At 41.2% G+C, this 20318-nt stretch overlaps 1 protein-coding gene across 3 annotated transcripts in view; it reads right to left on the reverse strand.

The window, feature by feature from the left end:
- Nucleotides 1-20318, reverse strand: part of LRMDA (leucine rich melanocyte differentiation associated) — a 1047313-nt gene that overhangs the window by 393826 nt on the left and 633169 nt on the right. The window lies entirely within an intron of this gene.

The raw sequence follows: 20318 nt of genomic DNA on the forward strand, positions 1-20318 counted from the left end.
CAACTGGCAGGGCAACACAGAGTGTCGAATACCTACCAAGACCACAACATTCAGGAGAAGGACAATTTCTTGCCTCCTTTCTCCCCCCACCCTCATCACCCCTCCACCTTGCAATCCTCAGATACATTCAGAGACATGGAGACCAAACACCCACAGAATGAGAAGGCTGGGAGTCACATACCTATGCCTGGACTAAACAGGCAAATGCCATTTATATCTACAAACCTTAAAGAACTTCAGTAAAGGAGAATGTTCCTGTGCTGAATCCACAGTGAGGAAGATAAAATAATCATTGAGAAATGATCCATTAAAACAGGCATGTGTACTCAACTGGCTAGACATTAGCCACCCCCCACCAAAGATGGCACTCACTCTCTAGGGAGGCCAGTCCAGGGATCACCCTCCCTTGCCACTCTGTTGAACTTCTACCTTCAAGTCGAAAATAGCCTGGATCCTTTATGACTTCTTTCCAGACCAACATAAAAATTACCAAAAGGACCCTCCGAAAATACCCCGTACTTGAGAGTCAGAATACATTTTAGCTCCCCTGATTCATTCATTCTTATTCTATTCATAATTTTCCTGAGCTTCAGAGGGGGAAAAGCAAGTCCCGGCAAAGGGCTTCTCTCCAAGTATTGGTTTTGTACTCGCTCCGGGTGCTGTTGACTTTGCAGCGCTGTATGATTATGGGAAACAAGGATAATATTTGCCCTCAGAGCCAGGAAAGAACAAATATTTTATCAACATCTAAATCATCTCTCATCTGGCAGGGGAGGAGGAGCTGAATGCTCGGCGGCACACACATAAGCTGAAAGAGGGTAAGAGACCGGCTTCGCGGGAAGTCTTCGACCTGTGCAAACCAGACCTCTCAGTACTAAAAATCCTATCCGTCACAAAGAGACCTCTCCCTGACAGTCCCAAACACTTGCATCTTCCCAGGGTCCCCCACCAGTACCCCTCATCTCAGAGTATTTGCCAGAGTGCTGCCATGCTGCCTTTCTCATATCCAAATGTGGAAGCCGGGCCAGGGTCTTGGAAAGGTGGGGTATTTCTGTGGATATTTTGGGGGGATGAGGACTTGCCCTGTTGTGATGTTTGTTTCTCTTCCCTGATCCTCCACCACTAGCCTAGAAATGACAGTAGGTGGAAACACTATCTTTCATTACACAAAGTATAAATAGTGTAATCTATCAGCGCCGTCAATCACAATGATTGATTACAGGCTGTCATAGAGAAGAGTGACATATTAGAAAAGTTTTGTTAACAATGCCTATTGCTAGTCAGCCTGCCACAGAGGCTGGTGATTAATGTGTTGTCAGCCTGTAATCCCACACCCTTGGCTAATGAGGCAGGAATTTATCATCTTTACAGAGTGGCAGATGTCAGGGAGAAAGGAATCCAAGTGCTGGAAACAATATACTTTTTCTTACTAGGCCTGACAAGTCTGACAGGCCGAAAAAAACCACAAAGCAGCTTTGTATAAGCACCAACTTAAAACGAGGAACTTTTCATTTGGCACCTTCACTTTAAATAGTGCTGCAAACCAGCCTCCATCCCTTCAAACAGGAAAAAAAAAAAAAAAAAAAAGGACACGAAGAGAGGAGAGCACAAAGCTGAGTTCTGTGAACTTTGCACCCCATTCTTGACAGCTGGAGACCCCAAGAAAAGGTTGCCATGGTGAGCAGACAGCTTTCGTCGGAAGAGAAGCCCAGAGTAACTTTTCACTCTTACCTGTGAACTTGTGACTAGGAGAAAAACATGGCGTCCACTGGAGACAGTGACGTCTTCCTGAACACAACCTTGGGGCAGCTATGACCTAGACACCCATTGTGTTCTCTAGAAACACTGCTCTTCCTGATAAGGATGAGAAATGGGGGGGCAGGGAATGAACTAAGAGAAGGGGGCTCTGCATTTGTAAGAAAACAATACAGGGAGAGAGGAGAGAGGAACTTTGGAAAATGACTTTCCTAGTGTCCTGCTATGACTTGGAACTACTTTGAGGCTGTTTTCCACTCACCTTCCCTCTCATCATCTCTCCCATTTCTCATGTGGGGTAATGCCTAAAAATTCCCTAAGCCCGGGGATATTTCAGCCCAGTAAAGAAGGGGAATTCTCTAGAAGCCCTTTTAATAAACACCTTGTCCCTCTACATTCCACCCCCTCAACTGCACCTGGCACCTCCCCACACAAATCGCATTATCAGAAGAGCCTAGACTCCTGTTCAGACCCTTTGAGGCCAGTCTTGGATCTTCTCAGACACTATGGGATGCTTCTGAATCTTGGCTGTGTGTTTTGACTTGGCCCAGATTGTCCACTGTGTTCCAAGTAACTCATAAGCACTACCTCACCCAGGAGACACCCAATCTTTTCCATGGAGTCCTGGAGACATTTCCAGACTTGAAGATCGAAACTCTTCTCACAGCCCTGATGGATTCTGCTCATGCTCGAGCTAGGAAGAGGGAGTTGAGGGAAGGCCTGTCTGGTTTGGAAACTTCTCGTACCAGTACCCCATGAAGACGTAATGTGTTCCTTGTTCTCACTTCAGTCTCCAAGGAAGGGGGCAAATCTTAAGTGGCAACATTCTGACAGATGTAATCCTTTTTCAAACACAGATACCTCTGCTAATGTACACAAATACAATGCACAGAAACAAAGAGGGACACACAGCAACCAGAGGAGAAAAACTCTACCTTCTGTCAACAGCACCCTCAGGCTAGAACACACAGCAAAGCATTAAGTAATCTCCAACAGGCAGCATCCTAGCATTAAGATGCACGGGGGGGGGGGGTCTCCCAGATAGGGGACACCCCCTAGTGCACTGTAAGGTGGGCTTTGTGGACCAGGAACCCACAGGGCCCAGAAGAACCACAGGGCAATGTCTAGGGCCTCTGGGGTCATTCCCAGATCTGCTGTGCTGAAGGCTGCGGGCCTGTGACAGATCTGGGGTCACAGGGTGGACAGCTGGGGGCAAAGAGTACCGGCTCTTTGGGGGATCTGCACGAGAGGCAAGCTCAACCCTGATGCTAATCAGGCAGCCATGAGTGAAGGGTGACGAGGGCCGGCGCCGGCTCCACTCTGCCCCGGCAGCCGGCCTGGCCACAGATCTCCCTTTGCGATAAGCAAGGAGCTGTGCAGACACACCTCTGCCCTTATCCTGGACACCCAGTGTGCTGAGAGAGAGGTGCTGAGTGAGCCTCCTACCCGGGGCCTCCTGGCCCAAGGCAGGGTGCTCCGTCAGTCTCCCCCAGACTCAGGGCTCACAGCCATGTGAAGACAGAACCCCCTCGGGCCCTCCCGCCGCCAGCTCCTCCCGGCCTGCCGGCTTCCTCCTCCCCCATCCCTGTGCTCGCTCATGCAGCTTTCATTAACTCCCTTAGCTGGCAATTTCCATCCATTTGAGGACAGATTAGAAGCGGAATTCAGAAAGAAAGTCACTTGACCTCCCATAATGTGCTTCTCTTAATTACATTAAAGATTTTCAAATGCAGCCATACTGGGTTTGACAGGTAAGGTTTTAATCAACTTCAGGTGGCCACTTTTAAGCGCTGCCCGTCCTGGGGCCACGACGGTGGCATCCCCCCCACTCCCAACATGGTTCTAATTTAAATGGCTAATTTTGATACGAAGAAAAGATGAGAGCCCCCGGAGTCCCCACCACTTCACTGGGGGTGATTCTAAATTAGGATTAATGCCGCAAGCTGAAGCATGGTTAGAGGTTTATTTTATGGAGGTTGGAGCAAGTAAATAACATTTATCCTTTGTATACGTCTGCATGTAATTACGGTAAAGTTTTCTGGTGTATTAAATTATACAAACTCTTTAAAAGTGGGTGCCTAATGTCTTTTTCTAAAGCTGTGTTATTATTTTGGTCAAAAGTTGTTTACATTAAACAAATTCAATTTACCAAACTTTGACATGTTTGCACAACTGCATGTACTTTATGCTGGAAGCCTGAGACATGACTTTCGAATGAACTCTCTCAGTCCTAACTTCAGGCATTGGGACTCGGACGTTTAGGTGTTGTGGCCAGCTCAGCCAAGTTTCCGTGGCCAGTTTCACTGATTTCACTGTCCTTTCTCAAGCCTTGTCATCACTCAGCAAATATGCGTTGAGTATCCACTGTAATCCAAGCACTGTGCTGGGTGCTGAGGGTATAATGATGAACAAAAAAGGGTATGGTCCCTGTTCTGAGGAGCTTAAAGGTTATTCACAGGAATGGAAGAATGAAACAACACATAAAGACATGTCAAGTTGCAAGACAACAGGGCTAGGAAGGAGAGGTGCACACACCTCTTTGAAGATCCATCCAAAAAGCAGGATCTGGTCTTGCCTTGCAGGAAGGCTTCCCTGGGGAGGTGATAAGGTAGGCTGAGAACCAGAGACCTTTTTGACCATCTTTACCCATTTTGTCTGCCAACCCTCACCTCCGTCCCACTGGCGATCACCATTTTGTTGTCTATGTTTCTAGGAGTCTTGTTTTGTTTGTTTCTTAGAGTCTACATATAAGAGATCATAGGGTATTTGTCTTTTTCTTATTTCACTTAGCATAATGCCTGCAAGAGCCATCCGTGTTGTCACAAATGGCAAGAATTCATTCTTTTTTATGACTGAGTAATATTCCATTGTGTGGATATGTGTATGAGTCTATTATACCATTTTCTTTACCCTTTCATCCATTCATAGGTACTTAAGTTGTTTCCACATCTTGGCTGTTGTAAATAATGCTGCAATAAACATAGGGGTGTATATATGTTTTCAAATTAATATTTATGTTTTCTTTGGATATATTTATGTTTTCTTTGGATAGATACCAAGAAGGGCAGTTGCTGGTTCCTATCATATACATTTCTTCTCCAATTTCTTTCGGCCTCAGCAGTGGTTCGACCTCTACCCTGTGTAACAAGACTGCTCCTAGGACAAAGACCTAATTGTTCTAGCTAAGTCTCTGCATAGAAAAGATCCTTTTTCCATGAAAGAAGACTATCTCAGGAAGGGTCCCAGCAGGAACCAGAATGTGACACAAATTTGGGAAATGAACCACCTTTCAGGAAAAGATCTTTTTTTTTTTTTTTAAAGATTTTATTTATTAATCTGACAGAGAGAAATCACAAGTAGACAGAGAGGCAGCCAGAGAGAGAGAGAGAGGGAGAGGGAAGCAGGCTCTCTGCCGAGCAGAGAGCCCGATGCGGGACTCGATCCCAGGACTCTGAGATCATGACCTGAGCCGAAGGCAGCGGCTTAACCCACTGAGCCACCCAGGCGCCCCTCAGGAAAAGATCTTTAAAGGACAAGGTCAGAGGAACCACACAAGCAAGTAGAGGTAGCCAGAGACTAGCAAGAGGGGTAGTTGTTATCAGTGCCAAGGGACCAAGAGAAGGAAAGAGTGTTGAGAGACACTGGTGAGGACCAGAGTCATGCAGACCCCCTCACCCCAGGGGGATATGGAAGAGACCAGCACAGATATGCCACTGAGAATCAAGAGGTCCTTCACTGTGTTCTAGAAACAGGGTGAGAGTGAAGTCCTGGTCCAACCCCAAAAGGCCCAAACTGCCTTTACCAGGGTGACTGAGGCCATGCCCAGGTGGCACAGAACCCTAGAACATCATCTCTCTGCATCCAAGCCAGTGGCTCTCACCTGTGGTCCCTGCAAACTCAGCATAACCTGGAAACGTGCAAGAAATGTCAACTCTCAGGCCAGAAACTCTGGGAGTGGGGTCCAGAAAACTCTTCTGAAAAGCCCTGTAAGCTTCAGTTTGAGAACCACTGCTCTAAGTTAATAGGTTTCCTTTCAAAAGAGGTCTAACGAGCAACACCTGGAAGCACTGTTCCAGCCCAGCCAAGGCAAGTGTTTAGCCATGTGCCGTCCTCCACCCCACTCCACCCCTGTGCCCATCCCCCACCCCCCGACTCCCCCGACCCTATCAGAGAAGGTCCAGAATCTGGGAAGCAGCAAGGCTCTGATGGAAGATCCATGCTTGAAATAAGCTCTCTGAAGCTGTGTCTGGGCAGAAATAGCTGTTCTGGGACTCCAGGGGGGATATTTTAGAATGATGGAGACTCTGTTACCAGCAGCCTCTGCCTCTGAGGACTCTCTTCTCACTCTGGCAAAAGAATGGACATGACCAAGACTCTGTTATTGCTAACACCACTGGGAGATGATGTATTTCTGCTAATGGCACCTTCTGTCGCTACAGAGAAGCTGCTCCAGCTTCCTCTTGTCCCGCAGAGAATCTGGCAGCCTCCAGAAGATGTAATAGAGACCTGAGGACATTTGGAAGATGCACTACACAGGAAGGGTGTTTTCAATTTGATTTACCTTCCGTCTCCTACAAGGAACCGATAGTTAGTACCACACTGCATCACGAGCCCAGCACGCACGGCGAGTGGGCCTGGGGGAGATTAAATAACCCTTGTCAAGCCTACGAAGGGTGTTCGCATGGAGGCTGGTGACTGACTCCTCCGAAGACACAATAACAGAGAATTAGCTTAAGTACAGCAGGAGGGACTCAGGATGAAAATGGGGAAATGACACCAAGGTATTTTATGGCTAGAGACCGACAGGGGTTCTCATCCACTGCCTGAAGAACAAATAGTTTGTGAATTCATTCTCGGTACACAATTGACAGGCTTGGAAGGAAAGCAATTATTTGGGGGTTAAGTAAGACCTTATGCTTTTAAATGGAGAGGGTGAAAATATTCAGGAAACTTCGGTTTGTACTGCAAAAGTGGACCATACACAAAATTGGAATACCTCCTAAATGTCAGACTGTGCACATTTATTCATGGGCACTGATAACTATTGAAAGCAGAGGAATTATTTCAAATGGAGGTCACGGCAGTGTCAACAAGGCTCGCCTTCACTCATTCATTTTCTCATTCAACAATAAGCCCATAAATGCTTAGTGGGCACTGTAATAGCTTCTGGGAGCTGTTGTAAAATATCGCCACAGATTTGGTGGCTTAAAACAACAGAAATTTATTCTCGCACCGTTCTGGAGGCCAAAAGTCTGAAACCAAGGGGACCCATACTCTGAGAGCTCTCGCAGAAAATCCTTGCCCGCCACTTCCAGCTTCAGGTGGCTCCAGGTATTCCTTGGCTTGGGGCCATATCATCCCAATCCCAGCCTCCATCTCCCCACGGCTGTCTCCCATGTTTCCATGTCTGTTTCTCTTCTTCTTGTCTTATCACTGAATGGAGGGCCCATCCTAATCTAGGCTGATTTTATCTTGGGAATTTTAAACTGAATTACATCTGCAAAGACCCTTTTTCCAAATAAGGTCACACTCACAGGTTCTGGGTGGGCATATCTTTTTTTGAGGGTGTGGGGGGGGGTACTACTTAAATTATTACAAGTACTTAACTATGAACTTGACATTGTTTTAGGAGTTTGAGATATATCGGGGGGGGGGGGGAGTAACAAAAATCCTGTCTTGGTGGAGCTTAAGTTCTCCCGGGAGAGACAGATGATAAATACTAAGCATCATATTAAACAAGTTAAATGTACTTTCTTACCAAATGGTAAGTGTTCTGGAAAATGAAGAAGTTCAGCATGGTAGAAAGGGGTCCTTGACTGCTGGGGCAATATTAATGGGGGAGGCGATTTTTAGTACTAAGTACAGTGGGTCCAGTAAGCCTCACTGAAAAATCAAGCTTTAGCAAAGGCCTCATGAAAGCATGGGAATTTAGCCAAAGGAATGCCTGGGAGAAGAGATTTCCAGGTAGAAGAAATGGCTAGAGCAAAGCTCCTAGAACAGCAGCTTGCTTGGTGTATTCTAGAAGCAGGTAGGAAGCTGGTGTGGCTGGAACAGACTGAGAAGGGGGAAGTAGGAGGGAAAAGCCAGAGGCTGGATGATGTAGGGCCTTCCAGTGAAATAGGGAGTCAGTGACCCAAACACACAGTCTTGCATCTTTCCATCCATCCACTCGTCTATTCAAAAATTCAGCCCATGTTTGTGATCCTAGCCAGAGCCTGGTGAAAAACAGAACACACATTCACCTGGGGCATTTCGAAGAAGGAACTATTTTGCAGGAGTGAAGCCAACACAAAGGAAACCAAGAGGGATGCTGAAGCCCTGGGGTGCGCAAGAGCAGAAGCCCACTGAGAAAATGTGGGTGAGTCTAGAACTGTACGAAGTTCTGTACGAAGAAGTGGATGGGGCTGCTGGACATGAACTATTGTCCTGGGTGGTCACAGCCAGAACCACAAACCTTCAGGTTGAAAACAGGAGAAGAAATAACCGTACTTCTCTCTCTTCCAGCCTTCTCATCTGTGGGTACCTCTCATTGTCCAAACCCAACCAGCAGCCAGAGGGCAACGAAGCCTGGGAGACCAGGGCAGCACCTGCCTACCGGCACACAGACTAGATAAAGAAGGGCTGACCTAGACCCTTTGTGACAAACAGGGAAGAGTGCAGGGCCATCCCTGAAGACTCTGTGGAGGATAAAAGAGCTGTGGTCCTTGCCCTCATGGTTCTTGTGTTCCAGTGGCTGACAAATGTTAAACAAATACACTAAAAGAAAAGAACAAAAAAAACCCCCAGCAGATCCTGGAAGAAACTTCACCATACCTGGAAGAAAGGAGCCTTAGCTTCAGGGCAATCAGTCTTTACCCTGCTGAGGCAGCTAAAACTCTGAAGGAAAACACACGATCATTTTGGCTAGAATAATCTAGAGACAGATACAACTATCCTCTACTATCTGGGAAAAGGGCCTGAACTTATTCTTACGTTGTCACAACCCAAAGGGCTGGAAACATGTTCATCAGCCTTTGGAAATATGAGAAGGAGATCAATTCTATTAGCCGCCCTTGTTCAAAATCTTTGCACACAGCCCCACTACCAGAAATGCCTCAGCAGTTCTGTATGCCACACCTACAATGAGAACACAAAGGCTCTCAGGACCAGAAGAACATTAAAAGTCACCTTAGTCCCACATGTGCATGATAGAGAACCTCTTCCGTTAGCAACTAGATGCTCTCCTCAAAATAGGAAACTCATTATCTTTCAAGGGAGCTCTGGTTGTTAAAAGCCCCTTTACACTAAGTTGCATTGTGCCGTATCAAATCTTCCATCTAGGAAGATTGTGAGATTGCTAGAGGTCAAAAGGAGACCTCAAAAATCACTCTAGGAGCAGCAAGGAAGGCTTTTAACTGAGAATAGTTAAAAGGTGACCTCCATGCCTCTCTCATTTCAGTAAAACAAGAAAATGGTACACCAACAGGTACACAACCATGCAAGTTTACAGCTGGACTTTTCACAATAGCCAAAAGGTGGAAGAGCTCAAGTGTCCATAAACAGATGAATGCATAAAGAGATTGCAGTAAATACATGCACTGAAATATTATTTGGTTATAGAGAGGGATGAAGCTCTGATACATGCTACAATACATATGAACTTGAAAGTATTATACTAAGTGAAAAAGCCAGTCACAAAAGATTATATATCATAAGGCTCCATTTATAAGAAATATCCAGAAGTGATAAATCCATAGAGGTCATGCCTGGGGCCTGGGGGAGGACGGAGAGGGTTATATGGCTTAATGGGTAAGAGATTTTATGCTGGAATGATGGAAATGTTTGGAACTAGAAACAAGTAATGGTCACACAACACTGTGAATGCTACAGAATTGTTCACTTGAAAGTGGTTAATTTAATATTAGATGAACTTCACCTCAATAAATTTTTTTAAAAAGGGAGGAGAGTAGGATGGGTAAAGATGTAGTCACCAAACTCCACCATACTGGAACTTTTGGTAAAGCCAAGTTTTACTACCAGGTAACAAACCCCAAAACCTAATTACACCGAAAGATGGCACCGGATGAAAATATAAATTGGTTCAGAAAGTTACAGACCAGTGCTTCCTAAAGAGTCTGAACAAAGAAGAAAACTTCACTGTTGCTTTGCATTAAATTTCTGACATGGACTAATACTTTAATACAATAAAAATAAATTAGTAGGATTTCCAGCCTCTTCCTAGAATATAAAAAGCTGGAAAGAGTATCACTTATGAACAACCACCAAGAGAAAACTAACTAACTTGCAAAATTGTGATCTTTATCCCCTCAGAGAACTGAGCTACATGAGGCCTTCAGACGAGTTAGTAAGAATAAGTTAAATTTTTTACTGGATTTCTAAAAGCCATGTGTGGGATAACAGAAAGAATAAATACCTTAAGACTACAAATACAAGGGGAATGCACACTATTGTTCTCCAAAAACCCACCATGGGCTCGGAGAGGGAGACTGGGGATCCAGGGCACATGTCCTCAGTGGTACAGGAGAAGGGGAATGACTGTTGCTATTAGAAAGACAAGAGCTCCTTACAATGACTTCTCCTTTAAGAACAAAAGCCTTAAATTATGATGGCAAATTTTGTCATGCTGGGGGCAGAGTTAAAGACCCATTGCATCTGGTGGGGGAGGTAAAAGACTAAAGAGTCTCTACCATTGGGGGTGTGATAGGAGAAAAAATCCTGGGCCCAGACCATGAGAGGTCTCCCTCAGTTGGGGAGGAGTCATCTCTGAGCAAGCCCCCACCTTGTAGAGCAAAGAATATCACAAGATAAAAGGGGGGCCTTCTTAATGATAAAGAGATCCCATAACTGAGATAACAGAACAATCCTATGACATTAGAGTTTCAATAGAGCTTTAAAATACATGAAGGAAAAATAGACAAATCTGTAATTGCAGTTGGAGATCTCATCATTTTTCTTTCAGTAACTGATAAAATAAGTAGAAAAATCAGAACAAATAGAGAAGACCTGAACAATGCTATCAACCAACTTGGCCTAATTAACATTATAAAGCTCTGTATGAAGCAAGAGCAGAAATACACAGCCTTTCCAAATGTACATGGGACAGTCACTAAAATAACCATATTTTAAGCCATTAAGAAACCTCAACATATTAAAAAGAACTGAACACCTACAAACTATGTTATGTGACCATACAAAATTAAACTAGCAATAAATACAAAAAGAGGTCTAAAATATCACTAAGTATAGGAAAATTAAACAACAGGTATCTATAGAACACATGAGTTAAGGAGGAACTCATAAGAGAATACATGACTTATTTTTTAATAGAATGAAAAAGCATAACTTTGAGGGATTCAGCTAAAACAATAATTAGAGGGAAATTGATGGGGCTAAATGTTTATAAAGAAAGGTATCAGATCCATAATTTAAGTTAAGAAACAAGGAAAATAAGAACAAATAAAATGTAAAGTCAGCAGAATGAACTAATAAAGATTAAAACAAAGGTCAATAAAATAAAAAAGAAAAATCAATAGTACCAAAATCCTGTCCCTCGAAAACATCAACACAATTGCTAAACCTCTAGCCGGACTGAAAAAGATTAAAAAAAAAAAAGAGAGAGAGAGAGAGAGAGAGAAAGAAGATACAAATTACCAATATTAGGAATGAAAAGAATACATTAATGATACAGATACTAATAACACAGATATTAAATATATTAAACAGACAATAAAAGAATACTATAAACTCCAGGCAACAATATTTGATGACTTAGATGAAGTTGACATCTCTCTGAAGACAAAAAAATTACCAAAGTTCATCCATAAAAGAAATAGATAACCTACATAGGCCTATATTAATCAAAGAAACTGAATACATAGTTAGAAATCTCACAACTAAAACAAAATCAACAAAAATTACAGGCCCAGGTAACTTTACTAATGAATTTACCAAACACGTAGATAGGGAACAATACCAATTCTACAGAAACTCATCTGTAAAATAGAAGAGAAAGGAATACTTCTCAACTTACTTTATAAGGCATTACCCTGATACAGAACCAGATGAAAATATTACAAGAGAATAAATCTACAGACTGATATCCATCATAAACATAGATAAAAAATATTCAATAAACATGACCAAATCTAAACCAGCAACAAATTAAAAATATAACACATCCTGACCAAGTGGCATCTATCTTGGGAATGAAAGGCTGGTTCAGGGCGCCTGGGTGGCTCAGTGGGTTGAGCCGCTGCCTTCGGCTTGGGTCATGATCTCAGGGTCCTGGGATCGAGTCCCGCATCGGACTCTCTGCTCGGCAGGGAGCCTGCTTCCTCCTCTCTCTGCCTGCCTCTCTGCCTACTTGTGATTTCTCTCTGTCAAATAAATAAATAAAATCTTAAAAAAAAAAAAAAAAAGAAAGGCTGGTTCAAGGTTGAAAAAAACACGTTATTCTCTGTGTACACAGAGCAAGGAAGCTAAGGTGTATACTAACCTCAATAGATAAACATGTGCCAAAATACATTATCATTTAGGATAAAACCACTAAACAAACTAGAGACAGAGGGAAGCTCCTCAACCTGATAAAGGGATCAACAAAAAATAGATAGCTAACTTCATACTTAATTATGACATACTAAATACTTTCCTTTTAAGACTGAGAACAAGGCAAAGATATCTACTGTCATTATTCCTGATCCACTTAATACTGTGGAATGGTCCTACTAAGGTACTGTGGTCCTAAACATTGTTGGTTCTAAGCTGTGGTATAAAGTAATAAGTAGAAATAACATATAGACTAAAATGAGGAAGTTAAACTGTCTCTATTCGCAGATGACATGACTCTATATACAGAAAATCTCAAATAACACACAAAATTCCCCTAGAAATAGTAAATGAGCTTAGCAAAGTTACAGGAAAAGTTATATTTCTGTAAACTAGCAATGAACAATTAGAAATTAAAATTTAAGAAATAGTATGATTTAAAATAACACAAAACCCATAAAATATTTATTTATACGTAAATGAGGAAGATATACATTCTGAAATAAATAAATTTTTTTAAAAAGATTTACATTCTAGAAACTATAAAAACACTGATGAAAGAAATCAGAGATCTAAATAGATGAATAAATATGTCATCTTCATGGACTGGGAGTCCACCTGGTTATAATGTTCTTTTTCCTCAAAATGCCCTGTACACCTTCAACACAATTCCAGTTAAAGTTTAGTAAAATGTTCTATAGAATTCAACAAGTTGATACTAAAATGTATAGGGAAAGACAAAGGAATTAGAATAACCAAAAACATTAAAAAAAAAAGAAGAACTGTGTTAGAGGACTTATACTATCTTATTTCAAGACATGCTATAAAGCTACAATAACATGTAGGACATGGCAGTGTGGGATTTGTGAATGGCTGGACACATAAATCAGTGAGATAGAATAGAAAGATCATCCAGGAAGGTCCCACATATATATTCCACAGATAGAGTCCACAACTATTTTTAACATAAATGCAAAGGTAATTGCATACCAAGAGAATAACCTTTCAACAAATGAAGTCAAAAGAACAAGATACCTCTATGCAAAAAACAAACTTTGGCCTGTATTTTCCACCATATACATAAAAATTGAACATAGATTTAACCAAAAATTGAACATAGATTTAACCAAAAATTGAACAAAGATTTAAATGTAAATCATATAGCTATTAAAAACTCTAGGAGAGAATGTAGGAGAAAATCTTTGTGATCTTGCAGTAAGCAAAGATTTCTTAGATACAACACAAGTATTACCTATAAAAGAAAAAACTGATAAATTGGACTTCATAATAATTTAATAAACTTAAGAGCAAGCTACAGAGATAAGATATTTACAAAATACATATATGATAAACAACTTGTATTCAGATTATATAAAGAAATTTCAAAACTCAATAAAAATAAATCGATCCAATTAAAAATGGGCAGAAGATTCAAATAGACACCTCACCAAAGATGTATGAATTGCAATAAGTGCACAAAACGTGACCAGTATCATTAGTCATTAGGACAACACAAATCAAGATCACAATAATATATCAATATACACCTTTTAGAATGACAAAAATTTTTTTTTAATTCTGACAATATCAAGTCCTGGCAATACGCAGAACTATCAGGACTTTCATACATCGCTGGCTACAGTGCCAAATACAGCCCGCCACTTTGGAATATAGTTTGGCAATTTCTTGTAGAGTTAAACACATACTTACCATGAGAACCAGCAGTTCACTCCCAGGAATTTGCCCCAAAACAATGAAAATGTATAAGCATACACACATTTCATGCTCACCCCAAACTTGTACGCAAATTTTAAATAGCAGGATTATTCACAATTACCAAAATCTGGAAAGAACCCAAATGTCCTTCACATTATGAATGGATGAACAAATGGTGGTACATCCATACAATGGGTTATGACTCAGCGATAAAAAGAATGACCTAGAGATAGGTATCACATGCAACCACAGAGATATCATATGCATTATAATCAGGGAGAGAAGCCAGACTCCATATTCCATTTGTATGATTGCATTTGTTTCTCAAAAAGCTAAAGTTTAGGAAAGAAAACCAATCAGTGTTGCTAGGAAGTGGGTATGGTGGGACTGATTACAAAAGGGACAAAAGGTAATTTGTCAGGAAGATTTAACTGTTCTTTACCTTGACTGAGATGGTGGTTACCATATGCACAGGCTTGTGCAGACTCATGGAACTCTACTACAAAGGGTGAATTTTACCCTAAGTCAGATATTTCTCAGTAAACCTGACTTTTAAATAAATCTCTACTTTATCTATGTCTTAGAAAGACATGTGAAAAAATGTGCTGGAAAAATAATATGGATTTAGTCTTCCCCATTTTTGAGAAAAACTAAGGAGATAGGGGATTTGCATCATATATGTATAAAACTTGGAATGATTTGAACTGTTGTTATTTCTGTTAAGATGAGCATTACTATGTAATTTTGCTGTATTAAAAATAGCTTCTAAAATGAAATTACTTGATATGGAAATTTCAATTTTCTGAATGCTTACTTGGGATTTCTATACTTATCTCATGGAACTTTAATCATCTGCAGACTGGCAACAGTCTACAGACAACTTGTAGAGATAGTTTCCTGGAACAAAGATGTAACATATATTTTGTAAAAAATTAAACATTTAAGAATGAGCAATATTATAATATGTAATAATATGTACTTTTATTAATCTATTCTCTTTCAGCATAGTTTTCCTAAGCAATAAAAGGAGACTATAAATGAATATATAAAATACAATCCTATTTTTGTTTCATAAATACATATCTCTCATACATGTTTACAGAAATATTCTGGCAATTAACATATCAAAACATGATCAGTTATTATTTCTAGGTGGGCTTATTATATATAAGTTTTATTTCTTTCTGTGACATTTATTTTCTAATTTATTACAATATGCTTGTCTTAATTACATAATGGGAATATAAAAGACCTCTACTTAGTAAACCAAAGGAATCAAGGTATTTGTAGTACATCTTTCCACTTCAGAAGCCAAGCTCAGGAAAGACCTATAAACCCTTCAAAGTGTATCTGTGAGTGTTCAGAGGAGACCAAATTCTAGACTACCTCTTCTGGAAATTACTGTTCATTCCAAATTCATGTTTACTACATTCCTATTGTGTGTGAGATAAAGTATCAGTTGTTATAACAGACACAAAAATGTATGAGATAGCCTGTGTCTTCAAAGACCTCTGAGCATTTTAGGGGCTGCATAGAGAGGAGGCTTGAGCTCCCCAAATGCTCTGTGGGAGAGGAGAACTCAAGGTGAACATCAACACTGATAAATTAAGGAAAGAGCTGAAGATATTCTAGGAATAGGGACCAGCAATAGTCAAAGCATCAGATGGGGGGAATGTGAGACCTCAGTCCATTTTAACTATGATATATGTGCCTGAGTAAAGCTGGATTTGAAAGGCAGATCAAGGCCAAATCACAAGGAGCAGTAAGGGCTAGGATGGGGAGTTTGAATTTGTTGGCACTGAGGAGCTACTAAAGACCTACACAGGCAAGAAAGGTCCAGCAGGGCTATGTGAAATTATACTTCTGGTTGACCCTAAGAGTAGCACTGTGTAATCTAAGTGGGGCTCATCCAGGGATAATCTGGAGATGATAGGGTCAGTTAATTGGGAAGGAAGTAATTAGGATTTTAACTAGGACACAGTAAATGAAAAGAGGAAAACACAAGGAGAGGACCCAGAATTTATCAACTGTTTAAACACTGCAACTGAATGTATATAAAGCATAATGAAGGAAGGAGAAGGAAAAGGTGACCTGATGTTTGGGGCACAGATGAAACATCCAGATGGAGAACAATGTTCATGGAAACTAGTAAATGAGCAGTGAAGTAGTAAGAACAGTATCAGAGAGTTCTATGGGTGGACAGAAAATATAGGAAAACTTTATAGGGACACCAGGAGGCAATTCTTCAAACAAAGACTATTTGAGGGGAGTCTTAAAAGGAGTAGGACATGGGCATTTCAGGCCTGTGGCAAGATTTGTATGCATATGGGCAGTGGTGGGTTTGTCGGCTGGGAGAGGGGATCATTCACGCAATAGAAGTTGAAAGAGAAGATGAGCTCACCAACAGAGAAAAAAGTAGCAGGGAGAAGAAGGGAAGCAGAGGCAAGGAAGCCATGGAGGCTCACAGATAATCCATGTGAACAAGTAAAAGGCCAATGGGACCCAATAAAGATGCTGAGAGGTGTTCAGAAAGGTGGCGAGGATGTGGGAATAATCAGAGGGCAAATGAGGCAGAAGAAAGCTTTGGAAGATGTGGGGCAAATCAATTATGACTGAAAAGAAGCCGTATGTGGCTCTCTGGAATTTGGCAATGACATGGGGGAGAGCTGCATGAAGACAGTACCAGGGGGAAAAGCCAGATGAATTTTAGGAACATGGACATGGTGTAAGAGTTGGATGAGACTGTTTTTAAATAAGTCTGTGAAAGAAAGAGGGAGAGGGAGAAGAAAGAGGAAGAGAGGAGCATGGAGCAGAGGGTGGTGCTCAAGTCAGGCAAGGATTTGTTTTCTTTAAAGAATCAATGAAACTTTCTCTTTCAGGTTGAAGGAGCTCCTGGTAAGAGAGAGATGCAGGGCATGGGGTGTTGTGTCCAGGAGGAAGACTCTTGCTGGCAAGAGGTCTGATGGAGGCAAGGGGGAAGAGAGCTCATCTTTAGCTGAAACAAAAATTCTCAAAATTTTCAGTTTACAGTGCCTTTAGTGCCTCAGTAATGTTTTTCATGGAGAGCTCAGAGGCCAAAAGAAACACCTACAGCTCCATTTTATGGAACAACTTAGTAAGCACTTATGCCTTAACAATTTAATAGCCATTTGACAAAAATAACACATAAATTGAAAGAAAACATTTTTTTTTAATTTTATTCTTCAGAGCCCACAGTGGTTTACTAAGGTGATGTGTGTGCCTCTTGGGACCTGCACAACTTCCCAGACCTTGGAATCATTTATAGTGGGCACCACCATCTGCACTTCCTGCTCCCTAGGATTTTCATACTGTGTGTGTATATATACACACACACATATATCATACGTATATATACATACTGTATGTATATATACACAAAAATATATATTATATATAACATATTTTATATATAATAATTTGTATATATACATATATACAAATTATTATATAAAATGATATATTATATATATAATAAATATATATATATTTTTTAATCACAGCAACATCTGCAAAGATACTCCTTTGCAAAGGTATGCTATAATGGAGAGAAATGTACCATGATGTAATGCTTAAAGTGGGAACACCTGAATTTCTAGTTCCTGCCATGTCTGACAGATGTCACACAATGCTGCATTGCCATCAAACATTTAGAACATTCTGTAGCATCCCTCTAAATCTGCCATGGCACTCTGGGGAGCCTCAGTCAGTTTGGCAATGACACACCTAGGAGGTTGGGGCAGAGAGGGAGAGGATGGATAAAAGGCCTCCCAATGTTGAGAGGAGGAAGGTTGAGGTGGCTCAGAAGAGCAGGCATCAAGGTCATCATCTGGTGGTTCTCCAGTGTAGCAGACATTCTCCTACAAACTGACTTCTATAATTAGGATCTAAGAGCCAGAAAGGTGTGCTAAGCAGATCCCTCACTGGATAGACTATACAATGCAGTACAATTTCAGGACGACCAGTTCTTACCGCTCCAGTTCGCCTGCAGGGTGTGAAAGTCCTCAACTAATTTGCACATGACTCATTAACCAGGGGAAATCATTTAAGTGAACACTAGCTGAACATTGACTAAGGTCACCATTTAACCTTCAGAGGAAAATAATCCTTGTCCATCTGCATATGGCCAAACTGTGCCACAGGCCCTGAAAATGCCAACAGCACACTCCTGAAATATGTTCCAGGGTTGCCTGGCTGAGGGCCTAGAGAGGGCCAAGAAAGTGTCAGGAGCCAGTGAAAGGGGAGGTGGTGGCAGGACTGGGCTGGTGGAGGGGATAATTAGGGTAGAAGGTGGTGGAACAGTGGGAGCCCCCTCATTGACTGTGAGGTATCCAAGAGGATCAGACTAACAAGGAGGAACACAAGTGCCCATACTGTCCATCTTCCACTTGGATCATATGTCCCCTTCTCTAGGGCATCCCATCTACTTTCCATTCTTTCGATTTAAGGCATGGAGGGAAACTGGGCAAAGTTCAGAGAAAAGGTCAAAGGGAGGGGAATTAGTCTTTATGAAGAGACATTAATAGAGTATAAGCTCTGGCCAGAAAGGCAGTCATGAATATCTTATCATATATTCCAAGATTTTACACACACACACACACACACACACACACACACATTCTTCCCTCAGGGACACACCATAGACTAAAAGCAGGGACAATTTGGGGTGAGCATAACATCAAAGTGAAGGATTCTAACATTTCTTGAGTACTTGCTATTTTACCATTCTTCTTGTAAATATTGATTCGCATTGGAGGAAAGTGAGCCCACGGAGTTTACTTGTTTGTTCAAAGTCACACAGCAAGTAGATGGTGGCAACAGATCCAAGTCTTTCCCCGTTCCTCTCTAACTTGTTCCCACCTACCTAACATCCCCATAGCCAGACTCTAATTAACATAGCCTCCAGGGATCTCAAAATCTGGTGTTCTTAAAAGTAAAGGAACTGATATTTCTTGGTACCTTATATATATGCAACATTGTATCTTTCATGTATTTCCTCCCTTTGTGATTTTTTTAAACAAAATTTTTTACATACAAAACAATTCTAAGATAGAAAAAAATGTAGATGCCTCTGTACACTCTGCTATTAAAGGTTAGTATTTTTTACCCTACTTACTTCAAATTTTCCCTCTTTCTGTAAAATATTTCCAATAAAGACACAGCCCTGTGTCTCATTCCTTCTACCTCTCCCTTCAGAGTCAGCTAATATCCCAGGGTTTCTGTATAACACCCCATGTTTGCCTGAATAATTTTACTCCATTAGTATGCATCCATAAATAATATATACTATTACAACAATTTACATAAATTATAAGAGTGGAAGTATATTTCTGCAACTTGTTTAAACCCAATGTTATTTTTGAAAGTCAAAATTTGTTTAACTTGTATTATATGTTGCTGTTACATGGATAGATTATATTCTATTTTCCTGCTTACTTACTGAGGGGTAGTTGAGCTATACATTGGTTATCTAAGGCTGCCATAACAAAGTATCACAAATTAGATAGCTTAGACAACAGAAATTTATTTTCTCATAGTCTAGAGGTCTATGAGGTCTGCAATCAAAGGTCAAAGCAGGACCAAGAGCAGGACCAAGCTCCCTCTGAAGGCTCTAGGGGGGGACCCTCCCCTGCCTCTTCAGGCTTCCAGTAGCCCCGGGCACTCCTTGGCTCATGGACACTTCACCCTAGTCTCTGCTTCCATATTCACATAACCTTCTTCTCTCCTTGTCTCTAGAGCCAAACTTCCCTCTCCCCCTGTCTTTTGTAAAGACATAGTGATTGTAATTAGGGCTTCCCCCTAAAGCAGAAAGACCTCACCTCCATTCCTACCTCAGTTACAAATGCAAAGACTTTTATTCCAAATGAAGTTTATTTTGAGGTTCCGGGTAGACATGAATATTTGGAGGAAATGTTATTCAACTCACTATACACTGTTTCTACTTCTTTGCTGTATTCTCCATATGCCATAGTGAACAGCCTTACACACAACTTGTGTCTCGATGGACACAGAATGAGCGCTTGTGTAGGACTGACACCTAGGAGTAAAATGGCCAGAGAACAGGTTTTACTTTATCACTTCATGCCCAAAGAGAGCAGGTACCAGTCATATGGACATGTTCTTCTCTTTGCACATCCTTGCCCAAACCTGCTGCTATTATTAATTAAGTTAGATAGATAGATAGATAGATAGATATTTCACTACTGTTTTGTCTTTCCCCAATTATTCTATATTCATCAGGGAAAAAACTCACAGCCACCACTTGATGATGATGGCAAGACGTC

Source organism: Mustela lutreola, chromosome 4, assembly GCF_030435805.1.
Source record: "Mustela lutreola isolate mMusLut2 chromosome 4, mMusLut2.pri, whole genome shotgun sequence".
Taxonomy (NCBI): Eukaryota; Metazoa; Chordata; class Mammalia; order Carnivora; family Mustelidae; genus Mustela; species Mustela lutreola.